Raw genomic sequence first — 27,239 nt, 5'->3', positions numbered from 1 at the left:
GAGAAACATCTGTTTTCATTTTTCACATTGTTCTCACACATGTGAGTAACGGTATCAAACATTTTTTTTTCCCCGCACTGTGAAAGAATAAATTAGTGTTAAGTTTTGTGAAGTGCTTTAAAACACTAAAGCAAAACATCTGTTTCAGCTGCAGGTCATTAAGATGAAAAATCCTAGTGTGTGTGCAGTGCAAAACTGCCAAAAAATTTATCAGCCCAAGCACATTTCTTCACCTGTCTTTTACTATAACAACTGAAGATGGTGAAAGGACAGTAAATCTTGTCCTCAGGAACAGAGCAATTAAAAGTCCTCAGTGCTGTAATCCACAGAAGTACCTTGTAGTAATGAATCCTGGTCTGATTTGGAGACGCCTGGAGGTTGTTCCAGTGTCGTCGTGGTAGACTTCAAGCTGAGACTCTCCTTGACCTCCACATCTTCCAGCCAGGCACAGCATTGTGCAGGATTGCCTAATCCCCTGTAGAAGTTTGTGTTACTGAACTTCAGCTGAAACTCCCTCCCTGTGCCCCAGTCATTTAAGATTTGGAGATTGTTTCCAGAGCAAGCGGCCAGAGTAAAGCTCAACTGGCAAATCTACTTTACAGGTGAACTGAGATGCTTTTTACATGCCAAAGCCCAAATGTAGATGTCTGTGTTCCTTTGTTGATAATGATCTCCTTTGTAAAGCACTTTGAGGTCTAGAGATGAAAAGCCAATAACTACCTAAGAGCTTGGCTATTAATAAATAAAATAATATTAGCGAGTGCTTTCCCTGAGTTCTATAGGAAATGCCAGACCTTTTGGGCAGGTCCTGGCAGGCAGGTAATAGCTTACTCCTACAAGAGGCTGAGTCCACCCTTGTTCCCCTCTGTCTTTAATTAAAAGGTTCAGATCCTTCGTAAATGTAAAGGTGGTGTTCAGCATCTGGCAGGAATGGGCTCCACAACTGGATGGGGGTTTTCTAGCATCTTAAGAGGAAATAGTTGTTTGTTCTTCCAATCTGCTAAAGCAGCAGCCAGTGCAGTGTTGAGAAATTCTATTGCATTGTGCTCACACCCTCCCTGGAGCAAATGAGTGGGATAGTCTGGGGTCTCTGGTGGCCCTATACGCTTTTTTAAAGAAGTATTGTGGCTCCCATTTCATTTAAACCCTGAGTTTTTGAGACAGGAGATGGTATATATTCTGCTACACTGAATCTGTTCACCTGCAGCTCTCCCCACCCCCAGCTTATGAGCATGATTTCCTTTTATGCACTGCTCTGTCACAGCTTGGCAAGTTTCCCAAGACAATCCATACCAGAAAGGAGAATATGGCTGCTGAGCGACGTAGACAGGAAAAATGCCTTATGTAACAGATTAATTTAAATACTATGAAATGTTGAGACAGGCGAGATATAACTGAAAGCAAAATGCAGCCCTTAATCTTTAGCACCAGTTCTTTTGCTTGTCCTTACCATCATCGGCATCTAATAGTCACTGACTCTCTCCATTCACATCTCCATCTTTTTCAAGAAACTGCCTGCGGCAGAATGTACGAACAGCTTGGCAAGCGGTTTTAGGGGCAGGGTTTTTATTTATTTATTTTCTACTAATTCCTCATGAGCCTCATGAGCATTCCCTACTAATATGCCCGTGGCATCATTAGGTGTTTAATGAGAGTGACATTGCCTGAATATTATTGTTTTTATAGCTCATTTTGTTTTGACAAGTCTTCAGTTTTGTGGCAGTTTATAGTGTGCAGGCTTCTCCTTCCTATATCTGACTTACAGGATTTGTAGAAATATTTATCACAGAGGTATTGTCATAAAACCTGAAATAATTAATTGTCAACATTCATTATGTACAAGTGCAATATATGTTCAACACCACAGTAGTTTAATGACATCAATTAATTATTTTAGTATATTTCTTTGGTATAACTGAAGCACCAGGAGTAGTCCAATAATGGCCATGTCTTGGATAGCAGTTCAGTGTAATTCTGCAGATAACAATCCTATTTGGCTTCTTTCAGCAGTTCCTCAAAAGATCAGCATGAACTCCAGCAGGTCGTGGATCGCAGTCCTGTTCCTCACATCCAGAATCTTGATCATTCTGTGTTGTGCTCAGACAAAAAATGCCAGCATTGTACCTGCAGAAAACAAGACTGCTAAAATTATATGTCTTAGATAGGTGCACATAATGTCGTTTTACCCCCTGCATTTTGTCTGCACGTTGGCTGTGCCGCATCCATTTCTTTACTGATTAAATTAAATGGATGCAGGTTTTGTGTACAGACAGGACCATAATTCTTACTTAGGAATATGCCATCTTAATTTACCATGTCGTATGGATGATCAATGCTGAGCAGTGCATTTATTCAACAGCGTCTATGCAAGAAAAATTATATTTTTAACACACTGCCTAATGTCCATTAAGTTCTCACTTTTATATTATTTTCCAAGTGATTTTACCTGGTTTAGGATGCCAGTGCATGTTGTCTTACTGCCACAGCGGCAGAGCCTTTAAAACAACTAGCTGCTGTCATGAATTTAGCTTACTTGCCTTTACTAAGATGAGGAGAGTTGTTGAGAAGGACAGTGAAGGTATTCTTGTTGCTTCCTTGTGTAATGTGCGTCCTGCATGACAGTAATGGGGAACAAGCTGCCAAGCTGCACCTTTCTGCAGTCCCTTTTCTCCTCCCTCCACACCACAGCATGACTGCACAACCGTTCTGCTTCTGGGTTTTCCCATTGCTGGTTAGATGCTATAGGCCACAGAGGTCTACGCCTCTGTTCCTAGCACAGCCACAACCAGTGGAGCTGCACAGCGCCAGGAGCAGACGATGTTAACAAAACTGTAATTGTATACATAGCTACTGTTTCAAATGTTCATATCCTGGCTTCCAACATCTCTATTTTTATGTCCTTGTTTATATTTGATAGCAGTTACAGTGGTTAACTGGCTTTATTTTGGAAACCTTGACATTTATTTTGCCAGTACTGAAGCTGTGAAGATCAGAAACAAAGATGTGCTTTTTTTACTCTGTTTCTTCTGATAGATTTTGTCATTTGGCAACCATTGTTCTATTACACTTTGCAGAATTTGGACAGGATTCTGATCTCCTGCAAAGTGACGCACCCTTATTAGAATGCAGGAGCAGGTTTGGGGCCTTTTTTCTGATACATCATGCTGAGTGCCATGCAAGAGAAATTAGTCTGTCTCTTACTATGTGACCAAACAGCTGCAGGAACTTCTAGTGCGTGCTTTTAGATAGTAGTAAAATAAAAATCGAAATAATATTCCAATAAAGCAGAATGTAAAGCACAGGCTCTCCTGCAAGACTCCCAGGCTTTAGAAGAGAATGATCAAATCTAGACCAAGCTAGCCCTCTTACACTGGTAGTTTCACTGAAATAAAATAAAAAGGAGACATTTTTGACTCTTCTACAAGCTCTTTCATGACAGTTCCTATTTCCATAGTCTCTTTTAAAATTCAGCCCAGTGTAAAAAAAAATAAAAAAATTGTAATTTCTAAATTAAATGAAACACAGGACTTAAGATTTTTTCACTCACTGCCTCAAAGGCATATTTTTGAAAATCATATAACCTTTGGGAGAAAGGATCCCATAGTTAGGATGCATTGCAGTTGACATTGATACATACTACATTCTGTATTAGGTTATTTTTCCTTTTAGGTGCACAGGTAAGCACTTACATGGCATTTCCAAATAAGCACTGGGGAATTCCCCAAGCCATTTAATTTTCCTGCGCCTACTGGGAAACAGGATTTGTTCAGTCAGCCTCCCTGCAAGTAAAATATCCTCATCCCACTCAAAATAAAAGAACTGCCAAATGTAGGGAGGACAGCTAGCTTTGTTCTTCTGTCCAATAGAAGTGCTCCTGTGCTACCATTAAGGCTCTATTGCCTGAACATCGTGTATCCTCTGGGGCTCCCTGGGAGTGCTCCAGCTAGCGTGTTGTGGGGAAATCCCTCAGAAACCTTCTCTGTTTCCCCCCCACATACACATACAGTCTGGATCATCCCCACTCCTCAGTGCCTTTCCCTGAAGCACCCCTCCACCTGTCCAACAGAGCCATATGGCTTGGCCTTTACACTGCAGCTCTGCACCTGTACACATGCCATACCTGCCCAGACCTGTTCAGCACCATCTGGCTATGCGGCCCTCTGGTTTACAGTGCCCTGATTGCCTCACCAGCCCAGTCCTCTCCACCTGGCCCTGGGCTGCCACCTGCAAACACTTTGGCCTTCTCACAGTCTTCCTCCTTGGAAGGATCCTTGGGAGGCCACAGTTACAAGCCAAGCCTTTCTTGCTTCTGTTAACCCAGAGAAGGATCAGCCACCTTCCTTCCCAGAAGGAAGAGTGACCAGTTTCTCCATACTGTCTGTAAAGCTAAAGGAGAGCACTACAGAGTCTGTTTCTGAAGTGAAGGCCTCAGTGGACCATCTCAGAATGGACTGAGAGACCACAGAGGTGCTAGCTGTCCCAGGAAAGGGATCAACAGGTTTGCTGCAGCAGCATCAGAAGGGTGGTGATCAGTGAGGCTTTTTATATAAAGGTAGGGGTGTGCAGGTTGCAGGTTGTATGTGGTATGAATGTCCTGATGTCACGTGAGTGCTAGAAAGGCCTCACATGGTATCCTGCTGATGTTGTGGGATAGATGTGCCTTGTTTGCTGTGCCGTGCAGCATGTAGGGGCAGCCTCTGTGCAGCTATCTGGATTCCCAGCATCTCTGCATTCAAGGGCTCTTCCACTAGCTGTTCCCCCCCAAGCTGTACTTTACAGTGACCCTTTTCAGCAGGAGGAATGTTAAAGGGCCAAGGTTAACATATGTCTGGGGTTAGAAATGATGGCTTTGTATCCTGAATGTTCACTATCATTTCCAGCCCTGCCTTCTTCCTAACACCAGGTATCGGCTCCCTGAACAACTATGAAGCACTGTGATCTCCTGTTGGTGGGTCCTGCACAGCAAAAGCAGTATGTCCTCTCAGATGGTGTTTTCAGCCTCTCTACTCTCAGTGTGCTGGAGAGCTGTTTGATCAACACAAGCTTTGACAGTCAGGCATCATTAATTTTCCACAGCCTACTACTTGAAACTCCTGAAAGGATGGGCTGTCACTGTTCCTCATAGCCCTTGCTGGCCTGAAATGCCTGCTGCCCTGTCCTGCTGCAGCACAGGCGTGCTGCATGCCTTGAGCTACTGCTGTCCTTCCTTGGCCTGGGATTTAAGTTCTGTCAGCTCTGTCAAGAAAAGAAAGTACTCAAAATATATAATAATCTTTTTTTAAAGGATGAGATAAACTATAATGCATCAATGATGGAAGTGATCATATACAATTCATGCTTAGTGAATACCCATTGTCTTAAATTAATCCTAATAAGCACTGGTTTCCCCAGCATGTGCCATTTTAACAGTCATTGTGAAAAGCTGTGCAATCACAAATGTGATGACATGCTCCTCTTTTTTTTTTTGCCAAGAAAGCATAATTGATAAAATGTGACAAAAACGTAGTTATTGCTTATTCATAAATGGGATACTTTAAAAAATACTCTCAGTCTTGCATAGATTGGGTTAAATGACTTGCTGATTAAGACATCTAAGTGAAATATTAAACCACCTTTATCTGGCTCCTGTTAAGATTCAAAATCAGGATTCTCTTACGCAGAGTGAGTAAAAACTGTTCAGCTGTTTTAAAGCAGAATATAAACATGGTAACTCAAAGCCAGAGGTATACTGGAATGACAATTTACACATAACTTCTTAAAAAAGAATTTTAATAAGCTCGGGATGGAATTAGAGAGACACATCTGATACACTAGTAGATAGATTTGAGTGCTTCCTGAGAGTGTTCAGACATAGCTTCTTTTGCTGAAATTCCCAAAGTGAAACTACTCTGCTGACTATTCCTGCTTTTACTGATACCTTATTTTTACTCTATGAATTATCTGCATGGCCTAACTAAAAATACACTTTCAAAGCCTTGCCTGAGTCCATTTCCACACAATGACCTATGAACACATTGTTGGAAACCAGAGCCAAGGGCTGTGAAACTGGGACAAATTTTAAAAGTGAACATGACTGTTCTAAGTTTCTTCATTCTTTCTTTTGTCTGAGAAACTTCTACCCAGCTTGCATTTCAGGATACTGAAAAAAATATTTTACAGTTATTTTAAATACTAGGAAAATTAGTGCTAGAATTTTTTGTCTTTGAGCCTGGCTGGCTGAAAGTTTTTGCTGCTATTTCACTCGGCTTACAATGAGACATTATATGTTCCTATGAGCTTCACACTAAAAACAGTAGTATTATAATACAAGATCTGCCTGCAGATCCCAAACCTAAGACACTATTTCCTGAATGGGATAATGGCAACAGAACTGCTGTTCAAAATAATTCATATTAGAGTTTAGGTGGGATGTGATCTGGAAATACTGGCTGAACAAGAGAGAAGCAAAAATTTTAATACAGCTTTGATCATTGAACTGAAGATACTTTTTGGCAGATAGAGTGCTAATGGATGTGGCCAAGCTGAGGAGCTAGATGCTTCTCCCCTGTTGGCATAGACAGGGTCCGGCAGGGAGGTTGGAAAGAAGAAAGTTACTGCGTAACAAAACTCGCATTGTAATAACCCTAGGTTGTAACTTGGTCTTTTCATTTTTGTCAGATTACCGTGCCATATACTGACTCTGTGCAACCACAGGATCCGATAATTTTTCAAAATTGCATATTAACTCTAAGACTGTGTAAAACTGTCACAGTTTTATATGGTTGTGTGTGTGTCCCCCTTTTCAGGATTCAATTACAAAGATGTCTTTTCATGCCCTGAAGATATATACTTATCTATACAGTACAATATACTCTAAAAAAGCTTTTGTAGTTTTTTTAAGCTTTATCTCTGATGTTGGAAAACTGAGCCATATTCATAATTAATTGTCTTGATCAAAACCAAACTCCTTACAATTAAGAAACAAACAGAAGGTATGGCATATCAGACTTTCTGCTGCTGTGATCTTATTTAAACATAAAATAAGCTCCTCAGTACTTCTACATTAATAGTAATAAAGTGGTTTTTAGCTTTCTTTACTTCTCCCTTAAATATGATTATTATGTCTTCCCATACACAAACCTCTGGTGCTTTACAAACAAACAATAATAAAGATTTACTTAATTGTTTCTTTCATGCATAAGGACAAGAGGGTGTATGTCCATCCAACTTAATGAAAGAAATCTGACGTAGCAATTGCCTACCAGGCAGAACAGTAGGAAGTTGTGGGGAAAAGAAGGTGGTTTGAAATCCTGCCTGGTACGTATTTACACTAATACACTGGCAATGATGTTGACAACTGAAGAGATGCTGTTCATTTTCCAAGTGCTGTTAAAAATGGCACCTGCTTCTAAAGGCAAAGGTTTTTGTGGAAGATGTCTTCACTTGGACCCTTGTCCTGACTTCCATCTAGCCAGATGGCTCTGAAGTACAGAAATGGTGGGCGTTGGCTGGAAAAACCTTTTCCTTTCTTTTCTGTGAGGGTGCTGAAATAGTGTTCAGTTGAGGGAGGTGACTTTCCTTATGTTGTGCTACCTGTGTCCCTCACTGTGACATGTAGAAGTCACAGATTTGGAGATGGAGTGTGCCTGAAAGAATTATTGTTACTAATTCCCCACATTAACATTCCTCAGGTCTAATACATGCTGTAGACATGGGTGTGACCCTAACACTAGTGGGTGTAGGGAGAAGTGGGGTGTGACACAACTGGGAGACCTGAACATGGCACTTGGCAGGGTCTAGTGCAATTTCGTTCTCCTTAGTAACTTTGCCGGTGTAGGACAGTCATGGCGAAGGTCAGGCATGTGGTCAGTAGAGGCAGCAGCTGGACCCTTTTTATGCCCTGTGCTCTACAGGGATACATTAAGGTTGCAAGTGTGACACCTGAAACAGAGAACTTGAAATTACTGTCTCTGTCTTCTCTCTGTGTGTCATTTTGGCACTGTAATGTGAACCGAATCATTGGACTGCAGTTAAGCAGAGCTATGAAAATTTATACCTATTATAGCTAGGTCCTTTCTATCATCTGCTGAAGGCCAGTTTATTGCCACAGCTTTCTTCCTCTCCCACTGAATTATAATTCATCAACAGACTCAGGAAGAAATCTGTTATGGTTTTGTTGCTGATAGCATATTTTCATATATTAATACTTCCTGTGCGTGATGCAAATGGCAACCCTCCAAGGCAATACATTGTTTTTAAGAGGGTCAGTGCTATAATATATGGTGGTATTTTCCTGCACTAATCTGCTTTCTTGTGATCTTCGAATTCTGCAAGACTTGAGCTCAGTAACTCGGGCATGAGAAGACAGATGTCAGAGCCTTCTGAAGGGGACAAAGATGTAGGCTTAACTACCATTTTTTAATGTGGGATGAATTAGAATAACAAGAAAAAGAAAATAAGCATCAAGACCAAGGTTAATTAATTTCTACTGATAATAAATCAAGGATTTGTTGATTGATAATGCTTATTATGGTGGTACCTGAGGAGCAGAAGACAGTGCTGCCCCAGCACCTGCTCCTCTGATCAGTGGCAGATGACAATAACACTCCTTAGTAGTGAGACTGAAAACAGGAGACAACTGTGGGAGGCTGGGTATGGAGCTGCTCTCCTGACAAAAGCTGTTTTGTAATTGCTAGCACAGGCCTAGCCAAGGGGGCAGGTCGACGCAACAGACCCAGCATTTCGTACTGGTGCCTATGGACAGAAGCCTAGCAATGGGAAACAGCGTGCCAGTTGTCTTTATTATGTAATGTGAGAAATCTTTTCCTAGCTGGGAGATTTAAAACTCTTGTAACAGTACAACGGTTCTAAAGTCATTTCACAGTGGCAGGCAGTACTGTTCCCCTAGGTGGAGTTTCTAAATGTCCTTCCATTGCAAAATATTTTATTTCACTGTTAAGAGAGCCATAGGTTTTAATGGCTACTGGCTTTAATTTTAGCTATGCATTCTTACTGCCTTTTTCTTGTTTTACTGGCAATTCTAAAAGTTTAATGGTTAATGACAAATATGGCTAGAATATCTTGATTTATAGCAGAGACTAAATTTATATTAAAAAAATAATTTTTTTTCTGTCTGAAAAATAGATGAGACCAGACAGTCCTCTTTAATTAACGTTGACAACTGTATTTCAAAAGAGCCTGTGAAACAAGCAAGCCAACAAAACATGAATCAACAGCTCAAACAACAAAAAGTTAAGAAGTCATTTTTCCTCTTTCAATTTTTACAATGCTGAAATAAATCAAATTGCTCCAATTCGTTTTTATTAGTTCTTCTAAAACTCCAATGGAAATCATGTTAATTACTGTTTGTTGAAACAACCAGTACATTGAGTTCCTAAATTTGTTGATATTGGTGAAATGAGTACTGTATCTTTGTAAGGAAGGCCAAGAAACCAGAAACTTCTCTGTAGGATGAAAAGCAAAACTCTGTGGCAAATTGAGCAATAACACACAAATATCTTTCACATCATGTTTCTGGGGCCTTGTTTTTGTAGTTATAAGGGCCTGAGGTCAAAGACAAGACAAACTTTATAGGTAAAGGTAGGATATTTTATTAAAACGACCATCTTTGCTGGAAAAAAAAGCATTATGTCTTGGGTACTCAAAAACTTCTCTACTTTTTCAGTTTATAGTAGTGGATTTAATGAAAGATGCTACTTTTTCCTATAAACCCCACTTTTGTCTGTAATTCAGACATCAAGGATCATTTCAATTTTGAAAATGTTATGAAAGACAAAATTTTCTACCAAAGGCTACAGTATAAAGATGAGATCAAAGTAGTAAATGGAGAGGGGAAATGGATGGGATAAATGCAATGTATCTATTACATGAGTGCATTACTATTTTGAAAATCATACAGGCTTAAATTGTTCTACAACTCAAAACTATATAATTTAATCTTTTATCTGTTGTTGTTTTGGTGGCTATATACAGGATAAGCAGAATATTTTGTTATTGAAAGAAATGTGTCAACTGAAAATGAAATTTTCAAAGAATGATGCATATAGTGGCTTTATTTCCATGGTGAAGCTTTTTGCATAGAGTTAATGAAGTGCTTGGGGTCCTAGGGAATAAAAGGTGCTATATAAATGTAAGAAATTATCATTAAAAAGTTTTTCCCTCCAGGCATTTGGGATTTTGCTGTGTGTGTTACAAGGAGGCATTTGCAGTCTTCTTTCATTCAAAATGCTTCAGCTTAGACCTGCTCCAACTCTCCCTCTGCAGCTTCAGCTACAAAAATGTTTATACGAAGAAACAGTTTCTAAATTGGTTTCAGTTAATCATACTTTGCTGGTAACATGAAAGAGCCTGTCTTGGTTTAAGCTTTCTATAACCATGTTGAAGACCAGGAGGAATTAGGTAGTAACCTGCTCTCAAGAGGTTTTTCAAATGCTCTTTTAACCATTATTAGGCCTTGTCTGCATTGGTGGAGAAATAATACAGGACACAGCCAGAATTCCTGGAAACAAAAAGCCAGCTGTGCAGTATCTGGCTTAATTTTCAAGAACTGTATTGTATAGTCGTCTACTGTCTGCACACGTTCTTTCACTGACCTTGGAGTGCCTCATTTGGGGGCTGGTCCTAAAATTTCTATTTTGTACACACACGCAATCCCAATTTCGCATCATTTTGTGTATATTTCTCAAGTCTTCTTAATCCAACGTCCAACCTTTAAGATCATACTACTTTTCACATATTATAACTGCAAAGCTAGTAGAATTATAAATCAAAACGAGTTCTGACACTACTGGACATAATCTTTTCCCACATTGCCATTTTGATGAAATGTTGCAGTTATGTGCTCCATGAATTCATGCCAAATGTCAATTTCTCTTTGGTTCCACAGATTGTGTGAATCATAAGCATTTTTTAGAGTCTACTCCTGCCCATGAAATTGGGCCTTTTAGCCCAAGTAGTAAGTCAAGGGATTAAACAAAGTGCTAGATACCTTTATACCATAGTGCTAGATACCATAATAAAATTGTGAGATGTGGCAGCATTAGAACTAAAGTTGAGATTTCCTTATGCTAACCATTTTATTTTTTCACAAATAGATGTGAAATATAATAAAACACTGCATCTTCTTCTATAAGTTAATGCTTGTATAAAATTTGGTGTTTTCCTTAAACTATGAATTGAAGGAGGAATTGCGGTTGCTTAAAAGTGATGTGCTAGGGGACAAAATATGTGTAAGTAGGTGTGATGACCTTAAAATTATTTGGTACTATAAAATATATGATAGCATATGAAGCATAGGGATAGTACTAATATTTGCTTTTTTGTGTTTTTATTGTTTGTATTTTGGTTAGTATAGAGCACATATGAGCAAAAATCTTGGAAGAAATATGTGGACTATTTTTTTCTTGTGTTTCAGAGCAGTGGAAAACTGTCCATACATGCTCCAGAATGTCAGAACTTGATTTTATAAATGTGTCTTTTCAGAAAACAAGCTTAATTCTCAGAAGAATAACATTATCACTCATTAGGGGACTGAGTGCTTTAGGGTACTATTAATGAAATTCATAGCCTTTTGCCTGTGGGCTATCAGTTTGAATTCAGTCTAACTCAGTGGAGATTAAAAATTGGCCTATTTAATGGCCTTTTAGTCATCTCTAATGAGATGAGTTTGGTGGGTCTAAGTCCCATAACATAAACCATTCACACTGCCTTCTGCTAACTGGCAAGCTCCAGAGAAACCCCAAAATTTAATGTATTCTGTGAAAAATTAATGTCTGGTACCATGAAAAAAAAACAAGTAAAAGCAAAAACCTTGATTTACACTAGTTGCATGAGCACTAACAAACATATTATGTTTAAATATGGAATGTATAGTGATTATAATATAAAGTTTATAAATCAGCACATTAGCTGAGCATGTGACATATGTTGCTGCACAGCTCTACAGAATGTAACCTGACAAAGACTCCCAAAGGGGATATCTACACCTGTGCATAAGATCACACCAACACATTAAATGTTTAAATGTCTCAGGGATTCATTTCTATCGGAAAATACAGGTTCAGAACAGAAACCTGGATAGTAACTGAAGTTATAGAAAATTATGCTGAAAACAATGATTGTTCCATTACTTCACAGCAGAGTCAAATGCTTCTGATCTTTTCTTATGGCTATTTAACTTAGTCTTAAGAAAATATTAATGATGTTTCCAGAATCCTCTAGAGAATAGATGCCAGGTTTTTTCACCCATACCATAGTAAAATGTTTACTGATGTCCAACCTAAAATTCTTTCAGTGCAGTTTGAAATTGTTAATTTTTGCCCTGTCTGCAATGGATTTTGTGAAAAATGTATTTTTGTCCCCATGGTCTTTTCTTCTCTAGACTAAAAAATCTCAAGCATTCCTATTTTCAGTTAGGGTCATGTCTATTAAAAATGTTGCTCCCTCTCCCCCCTTCCTTGTACTCTCTCCTATTGGACTTTTTTGAAATAATTTTTTTTTAAAATTCAGAGCCCAAATCTGAACAGTACTACAGATAAAGCTTTACCGGTATTAAATATGATAATTTCTTTGTATGTCTTAGGTATGATGGTTCTGTCTACACGTTTCTCTGTACTTTTTTCACAATGGTGTGAAATTGTCAGTGCATTGTCTGAAATTGTCTGTGATCTGCTCTGATCCCCAACCCCTTTTCTGAAGACCCAATGTTTATTTGTCTGTTTCCAGTCCTGAAATTGTGCAATTGTTATTTTCCCGTTTAAATGCTGAAGTTAGCACTTGTATTTATTCCATTGCATCCTATTTCTCCAACCAATTTGTCGTGAACGTTTTTAATTAGTTTCTTGTCCTGCCACATGCTTCCAGCTCTGCCAGTTTGGGATTGTTGGCAAATCCAACCAACATACACTGTACTCGTCGTTCACATAATTAGACTTTTTACCAAACAGAACATACCCCCCTCCAAGGAAGCGTATTTGCTATATCGTGCTGTTTGTCACAGGTGGAGCATTGCTGATGTAGTTTTGCACCACTGCGGAGTCATTTCATTATGGTGAGTATTTTGCTTGCACAATTGTAGAGTTCTCTGAGATGGCATCAAGAGCCTTACTTAAGTCGAGCTGTAACAGATCTACTGCTACTCCCATCCAAGGCCCGATAGTCACAGCATGGGATGAGTTTGGCTTGATATGATTTTCTTGACACATCCGTGTTGGCTCTAACTTATCACTTCATTAACTACCATGTACTTAAAAGATGTGCAATTATTTGCTTCAATACATTTCTGGGAATAGAGGCTGGAATGACTGACAGTTCTTGGCTCTACCTATTCCCCCCTTTTGAATTTATGTGCTGTGTTTTTCCTTTTCCTCTCTCCAGAAATCTCAGTTGTCTTCCTGAGCTCTCAGTGACGACTGCTCACACCTCTAAGGCTGCCTTAATCAACTTCTCACTCTAGTGTGAAATCCTCCGGGCCCAGCAAATCTGAGGGAAAAAAATCTAATTTATCAGAGCAGTCTCTACTTTACGCATTTACTATTCTCCCCGGAATCCCTGCCCTTCTGAATCAGGGTTTGCCATCAGCAGCATTAATCTGAACAAAAAATGGCACCGGCCGCTTTCTCGGCGCCGCCTGGCAGCCCCCGGCCCCCCGAGCAGACCGGCAGCCCCGGGCCGCCGCCCCGCTCAGGTTTCCGGTGCCCCTCACGCCGTTCGCCCGCCGCGGCTGGTCGCGGAGGCCGGCTTTGCCCGCTGGCACGGCGCCTCGGTACGGCCCCGCAGCACTTAACCTACTTTTCCACTTTCTGTGGGAAAGGCGCCGCCGGGCAGCTGGCGCGGTGCGACCTCCCGCGCCCAGCGCGCTGCGCGCCTCGGCGCAGGTGAGGGGAGAGGAGAGGAGGCCGCGCCGGCCGGGCACCCGCTGCGCGGGCGGCCCACGGTCTGGGCAGGTCTGTCAGGCAGCGGCCCGTCCACCCGTCCGCCGGCGAGGCATCGCCTTCCCACCCGCAGCGCGCTACCGGCAGCGGGCCGCGGCGCCCGGTGGCTGCCGCGCGCGGCCGTGACGGTCGCACACCTGCCCCGGCCGAGCGGCCGCCGCGGGAGGGGGTGGGGAGCTGGGGCGCGGGAAGGCCTCGCGCATGCGCGTTCCGCCCCCGGGACGCGTGTGCGCCGGGGGCTGTGTGCGTGCGTGTGTGTGCGCGCGTGTAGCCGCGCGCGGAGTGGCCGGGGGGTCGGGAAGCTTGCGCGATGACGTCAGGACGCCGCGCGCAGGACGTAACCCCGGCGTGACGCACACCCCGGCGAGCCCGTGAGTTTCCCGTTATGCCTTTTTTTCCGCCCCCCCCCCCCCCCCCCCCCCCCGCTCTCTCCCCCGCCTCCCCGCCGGCAGCCGGGAGGGGAGGGGAGGGGGCGCGCGCGCGCCGCTCCGCGCGGCGCCGCGTGGGGTGGGGGCGGCGCGGGCTGAGGCGGGCGCGGCGAGCCGGCCGCCCTAGCGGCGGTTGGCGGGGAGGGCGGCTCTGCCTCCATCCTGCCGCATCGGGGAACATGGCGGCCGCCTCCGACCTGGTGCGGCACCGCGACTCGGCCGCAGCCGCCCGCGCTGCGGTAAGTGGCCGGGCCGAGGCGGCGGCGGCGCGGCGGAGAGAGAGAGGGCGGGCGGGCGAGGCGCTCCCCTCCCCGGCCCTCCCCTCCCCGGCCCTCCTTGTCGCCTCCATGCGTCCCCGCCGTCGCCCCTCACCCCTTCCCCGAGCCGGCGAGCGGCCTCCTCGGTGCCCCGGCCGGGCAGGACACAAAGGGCTGTGCCGAGGAGGGTTTTGTTCGGTCACATGAAGCGGCGCAGCCAGTGAGCGCGGAGCTGGGAGGGGGGAGCGGGGCCGCCGCCATTGCCAGGCGCGGAGGAGCTGGGCAGCCCGGTGCCGCCGCGGCGGGGCCTAGGGCGCGGGGAGAGCCGCCCAGGGCCGGGCCGGCGCGGGGCCGCGGGGAGCCAGGTAATGCCCCGCGCGGCGCCGCCGCGGCCGGCTGGGGCCGGGACAGAAGGATGCCGTCGCTCGGGGGTGGCCGGGGTCACCCTGGGGGGCTCCGGCAGGCGTCGGTCCCCTCCCGCCGCCTGCCCCGGCGTGTCAGGGCGGCGCGGCGGGCCCTTCTGGGTGGACCTGCGCGCTGCTTCTCGCCGCTTCGCTGCCGCTTGCCTCCCGAGCGCGGTCGCCACGCATGCTGCCCACCCCAGCTGGCGGTCGGCCCGGGGAAGGTTGCCTGCCGCTGTCCTGGGGCAGGGGGCACCGTGCGGTCCCCGCCCTCCCCTGCCTTCCCTTCCTGCTCGGCGTGAAGCGGGGCGGTTCTGAAACGCACGGTGTAAGCCAGGCCCGCCGCGGGGCTGGCCAGTGTGTCCTGTAACGGGGCCGTGCCGCTGCAGCCGGGTTCTCGGGGCCGGCGGAAAAGTTAGCAGTTAGGGTATGGGAGTGTCGGGGCTCCCAGCTGCTCCAGGGTGTAGCTGTTTCTCTGGCAAAGTTTGTGTTCCGTCAGGTTGCAGAGGTGAGCATCATCTCGAGCCATGTAATTTACCTGAAATCTAGAAAAAATTCTTATGGCTTATACGTAACCTTTAGTCTGTCGGAAGTACTTCGGTTGGGATCGTGTGGGCTATAAACTGACAAGTCACAGTGGTAATGAGAACCAAGCATGGTATATCAAAGTAGGTTTCCTTCCAGCAGTGTTGTACAACTCTGGCCCTTTAAGCAAAATCTCAATCGCAGTGATACCCTGATTCCTGCCCCCTCCCGCCGCCCCCCCCCCCCCCCCCCCCCCGCACATAATTTAATTATGAAGATTGTGTCATGGAACTTAGCTTTCAGACGCATATGGGGAATGAATGTGCACCAGATTTTAGAGTAAGAAGCCATTTCATGTTGTATAGATTAATGAATTAACACATGGGACGAACACTCCTTAAGAGGATGATAAGCATCTCTGGAATTCCACCATAGCATTCTGCCTTTTACTGAGAAGTTTGTGCAATATGTTATTTTTTTTATACAAGTTGCAAAATAATTTTTCATTCAAATTACTAAACAAATAGCTCAAGAGAAGATTCTTCATAGCTAAGAGTGAAGTGCTTCAGAGTTTTTGTAACTTAATGTGATTCTTCTGCATAGAATTCTTTGCTGCCTGTCTTGTGAAGGGCAGGTGATTTGAGGGCAGAATAAATGGGCTGATTAGACAATGCAAAATAGATCTGGAGAAGCTTTTACTGGGTCACTTAGATGCAGAGAAAATGCAGCAGTTCTCTTATTGAAGAGTTCAAGCAGAGTGTGTGGAGGAGCAGTGCAGTGTGACAATCCTATTACACTGACTTATAATCAAAGCTGATGGTGCAGACCTGTCTAATGTAACTGCAGGGGAATGTGGTGCAGTTATACAAGAATTACAGCGAGAATTGAAATTACTTTTCAAAATAGTGTCTTAGAATTGTTTCTTCTGACATCTAGCATTCATTCAAATTAGATATTTTTTTTTCATAAGAAATCTACCCAAGAAACTGGAGTCTTTCAGAGGAAAAAAAGTTCTTGTTAATGTCAAACAAGAAACTTTGTTTTTATAGATACATTTTATCCTTTTGTTTTCTCTAACCTGTATGGTATTTTTATATTAAAAAAAATAAATCCTTGACAAGTATCATTGTAACAAAATCAGAGTAAAGCTGTACCACTTTGACCTTTTTCTTTTTTTTAGTTTCATAAAGTCCAGCATCAAGTTTATACCAAGTAGCACTAGAAGGAATATGCCTAGGAAAATGTGTATGAAAGTTGTTGAGTGAACATTAAAAGATAATACTACTGTCTTGAAATCTGTACAGGTGACCTGGCCAGTAGGAGGAAAAGGTACTGATCACTTAGAGCATCCTTGTGTGGGTTCTTTAGTACAGCAACAATTGATTGAAATGGGACCATCAGCAACTGAATAAACAGGATGTTAAACAATAGTGGCAATGCCTTCCACTTTAAAATAATAGTGTAGGCTGAATTTCAACATGGGCACTGAATTCAGGGGTTGTCAGTGGAATTTCTTGTGGAATAGTTTGTGCTTACACTTGCAGATATTAGCAGAACTTACTAGCATGTATAGGGGTTTTTTTTGTTTCAAACCTTTTGAAGTCACTTCTGGAGAAAACAGAACTGAAAAGGGAATAAAGTTCTCTGTAATAATAAAACACATGGGTACGAGTACACAGTTATTAATTTCAAACACTTTGAGACTTCTTACCAGCTTGCAAAAGATCTGAGAACTTCGAACTGGAAGAAACATGGAAACTTGCAGTGCAGTTTCACCTGAAGTTGGTTTGAATTAAAGGTCTTTGAGCACTTGCTGATTGGCTGTGTTTGTTTGGCTAGTTGGTAACTCACTTTCAGATGTTTTTACATTTTCAAGCAACTTTTTGTCAATGAAGTTCAAGTCATGTAGCTATTAGAGGACTGCCTTAAGATACTTGTTTTATTATTTTAATACCAAATGCACTATAATGATGCAGTTGTTTTAAGCCAAATTGAATTAGTTTCCTCTGCCCTGGATTGTGACTATACTGTATTATGTATTCAGAGTTTGGGAGGAAAATTGTCTAATAAAATTAGGTTATATCGGAACAATGTTGCACTCACTTTAAGTTGGCATAGCCTCTGAAGCCAAATTTCTTGAGATGAAAAATGTCCACTCTACTTCAGAATGTAAAGAAATCCCTGATGAAATAAACCAAAACAAGTTTGTCTTTTCTAAAAATGTGTTCATTTATCTTCTCGAGCACTCTGAGCTGATTTTTGATAATTAACATTTTTCCTTGCCACTCTTTTTTTTTAACGTAAGTGCAGACTTCATATAGCTATTGGGAAAAGAGCTTAAGTTACCCAAGGGAAATGTTAACGGTCATTCTGGCTTGTATACATAAAGATACTACTGGGCTGTCTGTCTGGGTTAAAGGATTTCATGTAGTTCATAGCATCGTGAAAAGATTCCCTTTTTGTGCTTAATTAAAAAAAAAAAGAAAAAGGCACATACACTTCCATGCCTGTATACATTGTGCCCCTTAAATCAAAACTTGTGTCAGTTAATAGGAACCATTCACACAAGCGGTGATGGTAGAAAGGTCATGCCCACGTTGGGTAGGTGAGGGTGTGAAATGGTCACTCCATCTTCCCCAGCTACGTGAAAATGGACATAAATACAATGCATCTCTGCAGTTACAGTAATACTGTGAGATGTAATTTGATGCTCAAATCACAGCTGTCTGTCAAGAAAGACCATGTAATGAGTTTGCATAAACTTCTAATGTGTGCTTTTTCAAAAAAACAAGCATGAATAGTCATGGTATCAGTCATGTTAGCTAGTATGTGGTGCAGTGGCATGTAATGAGTATTTCATCTTGGTACAAAGTCTACCCAAAATTCTATGGTATTTACTCACAAGGGGTGTTGCTTCGTTAAAGGAGAGCAAGATCTTTTTAAATTGAAGAGTAAGGAAATAATTTTTTAAAAAATAACAAGTTGTGCTGCATTTCTGTCACTGTTCAGCTGTACACAGCAGCTGTTGATAAAATGTTGCAGCAATGCCCTTATATTGCCAATGAGGTTGAAGGGGGGGAAGACAGTGGCTTAACAGTGAGTGTGCATTTTTTTGGTTTTGGTTACACCAAGTATTAACTGATGTAATATTTCTGAGCAAATTTGGTGATACAGAGAACTCTCGCTCCAGTAGATGTAATTGTGATACTTTTGGTGTGGGAACTGCTCGTTTCAAATGTGACTAAATCCAGCTATTAGAAGTGGTAAATCTCTAGTTGACATTTATTGATTGATACAGAGTGCTTAATCTTACATATAATTGACTAGTTGAAGGATGATGTGATGGGATATTTGGTAATTCAGTATTTCTTGAAACTTAATCCAGAGGATGCAGAGTTTGTGCTTAAATCGGCGTAAAGGTCAGGTTGTGGGGCTTTGGAATACTTCAGGCCTATTGTTAGTGTGTAGTAACAATTTTCAGTATGCTTAACATTGCAAGTTAAGTACTTAGCATACTTACAACAGCTTTGGAGTTTTGGAGACTGGAGTACAATTTTACTCTCTTCTGAGTGAAAATTAAAAAAAGTAGAAGTTGTAGTCAGTTGGTTTTTTTAAAGGGACATTTGTAGCAAGTATTTGAGTGATTATATTTTTTGCTTGCTATATATGAAGAACTTGATAATGTTACAGTCTTCACAGAGCAGCGGGAGTGGGGGAAAGAATGCATCTTGGGAAATGGGATGGAAGGAATTACAGGTGCCTTATTGATTTGCCCAACTGTAGGTGAAGACGGGGATTGAGATCATTGCAACTTTCCTGTTTTCCGGGCCAACTGTTAGCACTTCTTTGTAAAAATACTTTCCACAGCAAAGTGACAGAACACAAGCAAAAGAAGGTGGAAGGTATATGTCTTGTATAATTTACCCTTATTTACAGGATTTACCTGATGCATCCTTTTTTAGTTTGAGTGAAAGAAATGAGGAATTCCTTATGTGATCATTGTAATGGTGAAAAGTAGTAATGAATCCCTCTTTCCTGCATCTTCACAGGATAATAATTTGGTGTGTTTATAGCATGAGTTGTGCTTTATCCCATCTACTTTCCCAGTGTGGCTCTTTGCACCCAAGATTTCTTTCCAAAAAAAGCATACAAAGGAAGTCAGGGAACTGCTTTTGGAAAACTGTTACTTAAGTTTGCTTTGAAAGTGTGGCAACTCCAGAGCTGCTCCTTGCGGCTGCTGGTAGGAAGTGTTGGGTATCTGTTTCTTGTCTGGCTGCAGTCAGTGGGTGATGGGTAGCGGTTATGGTTTGTTGGGGTTGGGGTTTTTTCTGGTTTGGTTTTCTGTTTTGTTTTGCTGCTTTTCATAGCATGTTCTGGATGGCAGGTTGCTTTTTTTAAACTTCGTGTTTTGTCTTCTTGAGTGGCTGTCCTCTGAATATTTCTGCTCTTTGCTTCTGATTCCACTCGGCTCTCCTAGGAGCACTATGTGAGACAATTCTTGACTACTTTTTCAAAAAAGCCCTTAATGTTTATGTTTGCTGCCAATATCTTTCTTCATCTTCAGATGTAGGCACATACAACAGTTTTGTGGCAGTAGAGGTTCAGAAACTATCTCTAATATTAACTTAATTTTCCAAATTTATCTTTTGCAGTCAGAAGTAGGAACTTTATAGAATTTGTATCCTAAAATTAGGCTCCAAACCACCAAAACCGTGGTTGTAGGTTATTGAAGTGTTTGTTATATTTATGATTCTTTTGTTTGCAAAGAAACTGTGTATTCTTATGGATGTTCTTAGATGTCTTCCCCAAAGACACTAGATTCTATGTTCCCCTGTGGTAATTGATAGGGAGGATAGAGAAGGGGAGCATTTTTTCAGTTTGTTGCTGTTCCTACTATAAGTTGGCATGTTATTTGAAACTGTATTTTCAGCAGAGGACAGCCTTTGCCTGAAAAGTTCCTATATAAATGATTTTGTCTCTTCACACAGAAGTGCCGCTTCTTCCAACTTAGGAATATTAATACTAGTACCCAGGGTGATTTTATGCCAAGTAACCTCTCTGTGAACTTCAGTTTCATTCCACCAGACGGTGTTACCTTAACTTCTCTTCCAGTTTAAGTAATTTTCTGGAATGCTATTTCCAGCAGGAGAAAGTGCACTTTTTTACATTCTTGAGGTTGTCCTTGTTCTTCATGTTTCCTGTCACTGTAGATTCATTAGCATTTCTTTCTGACCTTAAATGAGATTTTAGCATTCAGAAATGAAAACCAAATTTGTATGATGTTAATCAACAGCTTATTTGAAAGAGTGCAAAAATATTAAAGTGTAACCTTTTGTTACCAATAGTTTTCTATTCAGAATTCACACTTTGTTGTTAATAGGGCAGTCTTATTAGTGTAAAAAACCCACCAACACCAAAACCAAAAATGAACCCCAAAAAAACCAAAAAAACCCATCCCAAAACCAGAAATCAACAGAAAAACCACCCCAACTCCCCCTCATTTTTTTTTCTTTTACCTTCAGTACAAATATGAAGTATTTTATGACTGGATATACTGCATAAAAAAATAAAGACACGAATATCATGTTGTTTTCTGCTAAGTACTGTAAATTCCCGGCAATTTTCTGATAGGCTTAAGTATAGTCACGGAATAGGTTTGGTTAGGGTATTCTGAAGTCTTACTTCGGAGAACTTGATCTGTTCTGTAACTTCGTTTTCCGGTTTATTTGTTTTCTGAATTTTCTTTAGTTTTGTGAACTTGGGGATAAGGGCAGGTTATTTCTTAAATTTGTAATAATACCTTATGTATTTCTGTATTTTTAACAGAGTTCTGGAGAAGAGTTCATGGCTCTTATTTTTTCTGAAGCTGTTTAAAATTAAGAGGGAACTGAGTGAGTTCTGAGCATTTTAGTCAGAACTGCTGTAATTAAATATGCATCTATATATCATCCAGGAAATTAAGGAAAAGTTTCTCTCCTTTAATCCATTTAAACCAGAAGATTTCACATTCATAGATACTCTTTCAGCATTTAGTGTTGATTATAGTTTTTTCAGTGTTATGGCGAAAACCAAACGTGAAATACTGGAGCCAACCTTGAAAGATCTAATTTGTATGTTTGCAAAATTCCCAGTAATGAGCTAAGATAGTAGCTCAGGGGCCAGTCAGTTGGCAAATAGTCAACTGTACTTAGAGCCCTAAAAGTAGGCACAGAACCTCTGTTGATGTAGGTAACTTAAGATTTTGGGACATATTAGTCAATATCTGTGAATTTATGAAGCCTTTGCAGGAGGTATTATGGCGGTTGTTTTGCTTTAACGGTGGGTATCCAAGGTGACAGTTTCCTTTATCTTAGGTGCTCACTTTCATTAGTTTTAAGAAGCTTTGTTATTAGTGCAAATAATGTACGCTGTTCACTTGCTAGAAGAAAATATTTCTGTTTCGGTGTTCTTTATGGTGAAAGGGAGGCATGGGAGACGTGCAGGTTTCTTTGCCTCAGTTAAAAAACTGGCATTTGTATCTATATTCTGAAATCGAGTCATTATGAGAATGGTTTGTGCCAACTGACTATATATTTGTTTTATACTCTTGATTTTATACAACCTGAGCCCATGCAGATGTGGTTCTTTTATACTATCCCTGTAATCCATTGTAAAGTGTCTGAAATGAGCTTAGAGTGTATGTATCTTGTCTCTTCTGTTTCTTGGGCTACTTTTTGAAAGTTTGGTTGGAAAATCTGTTTTGGTCAGGAAAACTGACAAACTAAGTGTATGTTTTTTTGTTTTTTGGTTTGTTTTTTTTTTAGCTCCAGCCAGATTAGGTGCCTAAGGGACAGCCAGTAGGCTGGTTATGCACAGGTGAGGACAGACAACGTGGTGTGCTTTTTACTGTTGTCTTTTAGGACTTTTTTGGACATGTACCAGAAGGATGCTTTCCTGTAGGCAGAACAAGGGTATTCGCTGCTGTAATTTGTCATATGATGGAGACATCAGCACTTTTATCATGAGATCAGTATTTCATATGAGTAGCAATGCATGTCACATGACCAGATCTGTGGTGATAAAGTGGCCAGACACATGTGATATAAAGTATTTTGGTTTGTGGTGTGGCAGTTATTTCGTGACCCTTAAATATACCTGTTAGAATCTGTATGCCTTGCCTCAGTTTATTGGTTGTGTATCATCATAGCTAGCGGAATCTAGGCCACAGAATACATATTTGCAGGTGTGAGAAGGCAGTAAAACCCAGTGTACTTTACTGTGTGTATGCAAGTGAATGGAGGTAAGTCTCTGCATGAAACGCAGCATGCTTACACCTGAAATCCCAGATATTACTGAAAAAACACAAGCTGGAAGAACTCGGTTTGTCCATTGGTTGTCATGTGTTTGGCAGAATTAATTCAAATAGTGAAGGAATCAAAGATAGAAAGCTTTTGCACAATTGATGGCTAAGCAAAAGGAAGTGAACAGTGGAACAAAGTCCATACACATTTAAAGGGTTCAGGTTTGAAGAGAGAAAGATTAATGAAGCCCTGACCTTGAAGTGAAGCCTGCCTAGGACTGTTAGAAGTCCTAGGTGTTGCTTACACCTTGCAATCTGACATGAAGACTCCATAGTAGTTTATTAAACAGTGTAGAAAGTAGATCTTAAGGTACTGCATAACTTGGGTAGAGAGACCTTGGGGAGGATCTTGAGAATATCTGCTTCATAGCTTAATGCTTTTCATAGAATAATTTTTGAGCAAAGGCTCGACACAACACTTGAAAATACTATAGGAAACAGACCAGTATGGTGATTAATTGTGTTAAACTAACTGTGTTAGTAATAAAACTTGTGGACACTGCCTGACTGAACACAGGGAGCATGAATAGGAGCTTGCTGATGAGACATGGATGTTGTGCCAGAGCAGGTCTGTTGCGGTGGTGGTGTGTGAATGATTCAATGGAGTCTTCAAAATGGTAACTAGTGGTCTCAAACTACGTTTCAGAGAGGTGTGTGGAGGCTTTTGCCTTGGCTTGCTTGTCAGGTGTGGTAGTATAATCTGGGTTGTGAGATGTGGGTTGTTCCTATTTAATAATAATAATAATAAAAACCACAAAACCTTACTGCAGCTATCTAGCATAAAGATGTAAAAATAAGACACAGTTGGTTTAAATATGTCACATTGCTACAGCTTATCTAAAATAGGAAATGGGGTTTTTTGCTATTTATGTAGGTGATGGACAATGTTGGAAGCTTAAAGTGCCACCAAACCCAAGAGTGAACACTGAGTAGTTCAGTGAGGAATGGATTTTTACTTATTTTAAAAAACATTTTCAATAGCTATTAAGGTGATGGCATTGACAGCATATTCTAACTTTACTCCTTCAACAAAACCAATCCTGTCATCAAAAAGCAGACTCCTGAAAAATGAAGGAAAGGCTTTACGTTACTGGTTGTATGTATGCGACTCTCCAAAGTGATCTTTCATAGATTATAAGTAATAGTGTGTATACAAACCCAATTAGAAAGCAAAGTATTTTGTAGCTTTACTTCAGTTCTGATAATCAGTAGTTGAATTATATTGTGTAAAATATATGTAATTTTATTTGGAGAAAACTATTGCAGGAAAAATGACAGTACTGGAATGTATATTTTTAGGTCATTGTTTTATATGGTTATTTTCTTCATACTGGAATGTTCATTGTAGTGACAGCTTAGTCCTCTGATAAGCTGGCAGGCTCTTTGGGAGTTAGCAGTGGTGTTTAAAGATGCTAATACTCCAGGAGCATCTACTCTGTCCTCTGCTGGACGTTACCATCATAAGGATATCAGAATAAAATCTCAGTTACATCAATTCAGAGTTCAGCATAAACCTACCTTCATTTTAAGTTTAAGCCCTTACATGCGAAGTGTTTATTACTAGTTTATAAGCAGCGGTTTATGAATACTTAAGGAAATGTAAGTGTGCATGACATCTCCAGGAAATTTTTGTTAGATTTTACATTTTCACATGCATAGAAAATACATTTCCTCTGAGACTATGAACAGATTCACTTTCCTGCCGTGGTCTACGGGAAGTATCAGAAGTGCTGTCTAGACAGACAACAGCAGGCATTAGAGCTCGTGATCCCAGCATAGCTACCCGTTCAACTGGAACAAACTTGTGAGGAACTGAATTTGGACTTAGGATCCTGTTTTGTAGGGGGTACTTACGCCCTAATACCAGTTCATTATTTCTCTTCATTGCTGTTACGAATGTTTCTGTATTTTACTTTCTTGTTAGTGCCCTCCCACCATTGCTTTCTTTCAAACTGTTGTGATACAAGGAGGTTTTTTGGAAGAACAAAGTGAAAACAGTGTCATTTATCACTAATTTTGAGCTGTAGGAATTTAGGTTCAACCCTTTTTAAAAAATGCATTGCAGTCTTAAGAAAGCCAGGAAAGTTCTTCAGGTGTTGTCATTTTCAAGACTGCAGAAACTGTTTTCTAAACACATAAAATTCAGACTGTGTTCTTGGAGCCTGCAGGTTAAAATAATGAATTACATCGCTGCAGTTCTCTTCCAGTGTCCTGCAAACTGCTTAGTCTCCTAAATGTAGGCAGGTTTCGTTGTTTTCGGGTTTTTTGAAGTGGACTACCATGCTGTTATGTTTTCATTAGCATAAACTGAAATTGTGTCGAGTCCAGGGTTAGAGAATACTGTTAGGTAAGTACATCAGACGAAGTAGACAATCTAGAGGCAAATGCCTGAAGTATGTCGAGAAAACTGCTGAGCACTTTGCCGCCTTTGGGTTTAAACAGAGATTGCAGTAAGGACTGTTGGCTTTGGAACAGTGTTAAAGCTGAAAAGAAAATGGCTACCAGAAATCATTGTTGCTACAGTAACAACAGAGCTTGACTATTAATGTGCTGCTTTAACTACTACTAGAAATGCTGTGCGAGGTACTGCTTTTAAGTAAGTGTCCTTAATGGGAACAGAGATTTAAATCCATTTAGATATTAATGGATGTCATCAGGCTTCTTGTTTTAAAATACCAATCTATTTATTGGAAAAACTGATTTCTAGTAAATATTTTTTAAAACCTAATTATTGCTTTTTCTAGCCAAAAAAAATGTGTAATGGTTTAAAATTGTATTAATTAATATAATGTCCTTATAAAACAACTTGCAGGGGAAAAAAACCTGTACGAAGTATTGATCTTTTTTGGTAGTATTTTTTTAAAAAAACTGTGATACTGTTTCACAAACTACGCGGTCTCTGGTAACATAATTCTGGCTTTCAGAAATTAACCCCTTATTTTTAATATGGGGTTTTTTTCATGCAGCAAAGCTTTTGTTTAAGATATTTCTGTATTTTGAGATAAAAAAAATATATGGCCAACTTGAATCCTGTGTGAAGTTTTATAAATAAGGATCGGATTCTAGGGTGGAATCTGCTCAGGGATCTGCATTGTATTTTATTTTATAAGGATGTAAGTGTATGTATTGTGGAATAAACTTTTTGCAGGTTTTTTTATGAATAGGGAAGGGTGCAGTTATGCTGAAGAATTTGAGGTGTGTAACGCAGTACATTAGGAAAGGGATAAGTGAAGTGCAGTGAATGTGTGAAGATTAATTGATGCATTTCTGTGTATATCAGGATTCCACAGGTAGCAGATTCCATGGCAGGTATGGACTGATAACAAACTGTGTCTGCTCTTCTTCAAAGTCCCATATGTGTGATGTGTCCTGTATACCTAATAGCAGATGGCATTTTTCTGTAGTTCTTTCGGTTTTGGGGCAAGGTTGGTGAAGTCCTCTGTCAGATTTCCTGGCTGAAAAAGGCACTGGATTCATTCAGTAGATGTGGAGCTGATAAACTGTTACCTATTCAGGAGACTTACGAAAGATTATTCAGGGATCATTGGTAAAAATTAAGGTGGCCTTTAATTAAAGTATGCATCTAAAATACATGGTTGCCTATGACTTGGAAGGTAAGTATCTGTATTTAAACCATGGTATTTCTCAAGTAGCACACACACTTTATTTATTTTGATTGAATGTATGTATTATTTTTATTTTACAACCTTATTTGATACCTTCCTTTGGTATCTTGTACAAAACAGTCTTCTGACTGATTTCAGTGGAATCCTACCTCATTTACAGGCATATATGCCAAATACATGAAATGCAACTGTTAAGTTGTAGAAGAATGTGTAGTATGTAAAGACGGTGGTTTGGACAATAGAATATGGCTGCTTGGTGATACACAAAAGGGGATGTAGTAATTTGGTGTACACAATCTTAACCTGAACTTTTTTTATTCTTAGTACTTAGCTTTGCCTCCTTGGTGTTTTTGTTAAAATTCTGTGGGTTTGTAGAAAGCAGAAGATGACACTACAAATGTCTTAACACCACTGTACAGTTAGGTATTTTTAAAATACCTTGAAATGTGACAGGCTGTTTTCTTAAAATGAGCACATGGAAGGTACTGCCTCAGATATCTGTTTCCTTGGGCTTTTGGTTTTGGTTTTTGTTTTGTTTTTTTTTAATTGAATGGCATTTTTTAATTAAGGCTGTTGGTTCTTCAGGAAGACACTTCACTGAGGAAGTTTTCTGTTTTGGATTTCTGATTACTTCGTTTCAGCTGAAAAACTGGTTATGCAGACTTGGACTAGAAATTTGTCAGAAACCATAATCAGTTCCTGTGAGGTAGGCAAGATCTCATGTAACTGTTT

General features: G+C 40.8%; 2 protein-coding genes across 9 annotated transcripts in view; both read left to right on the top strand.

Annotated features, from left to right (window-relative positions):
- HFM1 (helicase for meiosis 1) overlaps positions 1-12,437 on the top strand; it is a 94,527-nt gene extending 82,090 nt beyond the window's left edge. Inside the window, 1 exon segment of the mRNA XM_080407708.1 lies at positions 2,011-12,437. The gene's annotated coding sequence lies outside the window, so the exon portion shown is untranslated.
- Positions 12,438-13,657: 1,220 nt separating this feature from the next.
- The window catches only part of ZNF644 (zinc finger protein 644), a 52,796-nt gene continuing 39,214 nt past the window's right edge, over positions 13,658-27,239 (top strand). For 6 of the 8 annotated variants that reach the window (XM_080406508.1, XM_080406506.1, XM_080406507.1 and 3 more), the window contains exon 1: positions 13,658-14,302. The gene's annotated coding sequence lies outside the window, so the exon portion shown is untranslated. Of the gene's footprint in view, positions 14,303-14,352; positions 14,599-14,627; positions 14,982-27,239 lie in introns of those variants that run through there. The other 2 variants (XM_080406503.1, XM_080406504.1) reach the window with 2 other exon arrangements.

The sequence above is a fragment of the Falco punctatus genome, assembly GCF_963210335.1.
Source record: "Falco punctatus genome assembly, chromosome: 11".
Classification (NCBI taxonomy): Eukaryota; Metazoa; Chordata; class Aves; order Falconiformes; family Falconidae; genus Falco; species Falco punctatus.
This window is presented reverse-complemented; position numbering and strand designations above follow the sequence as displayed.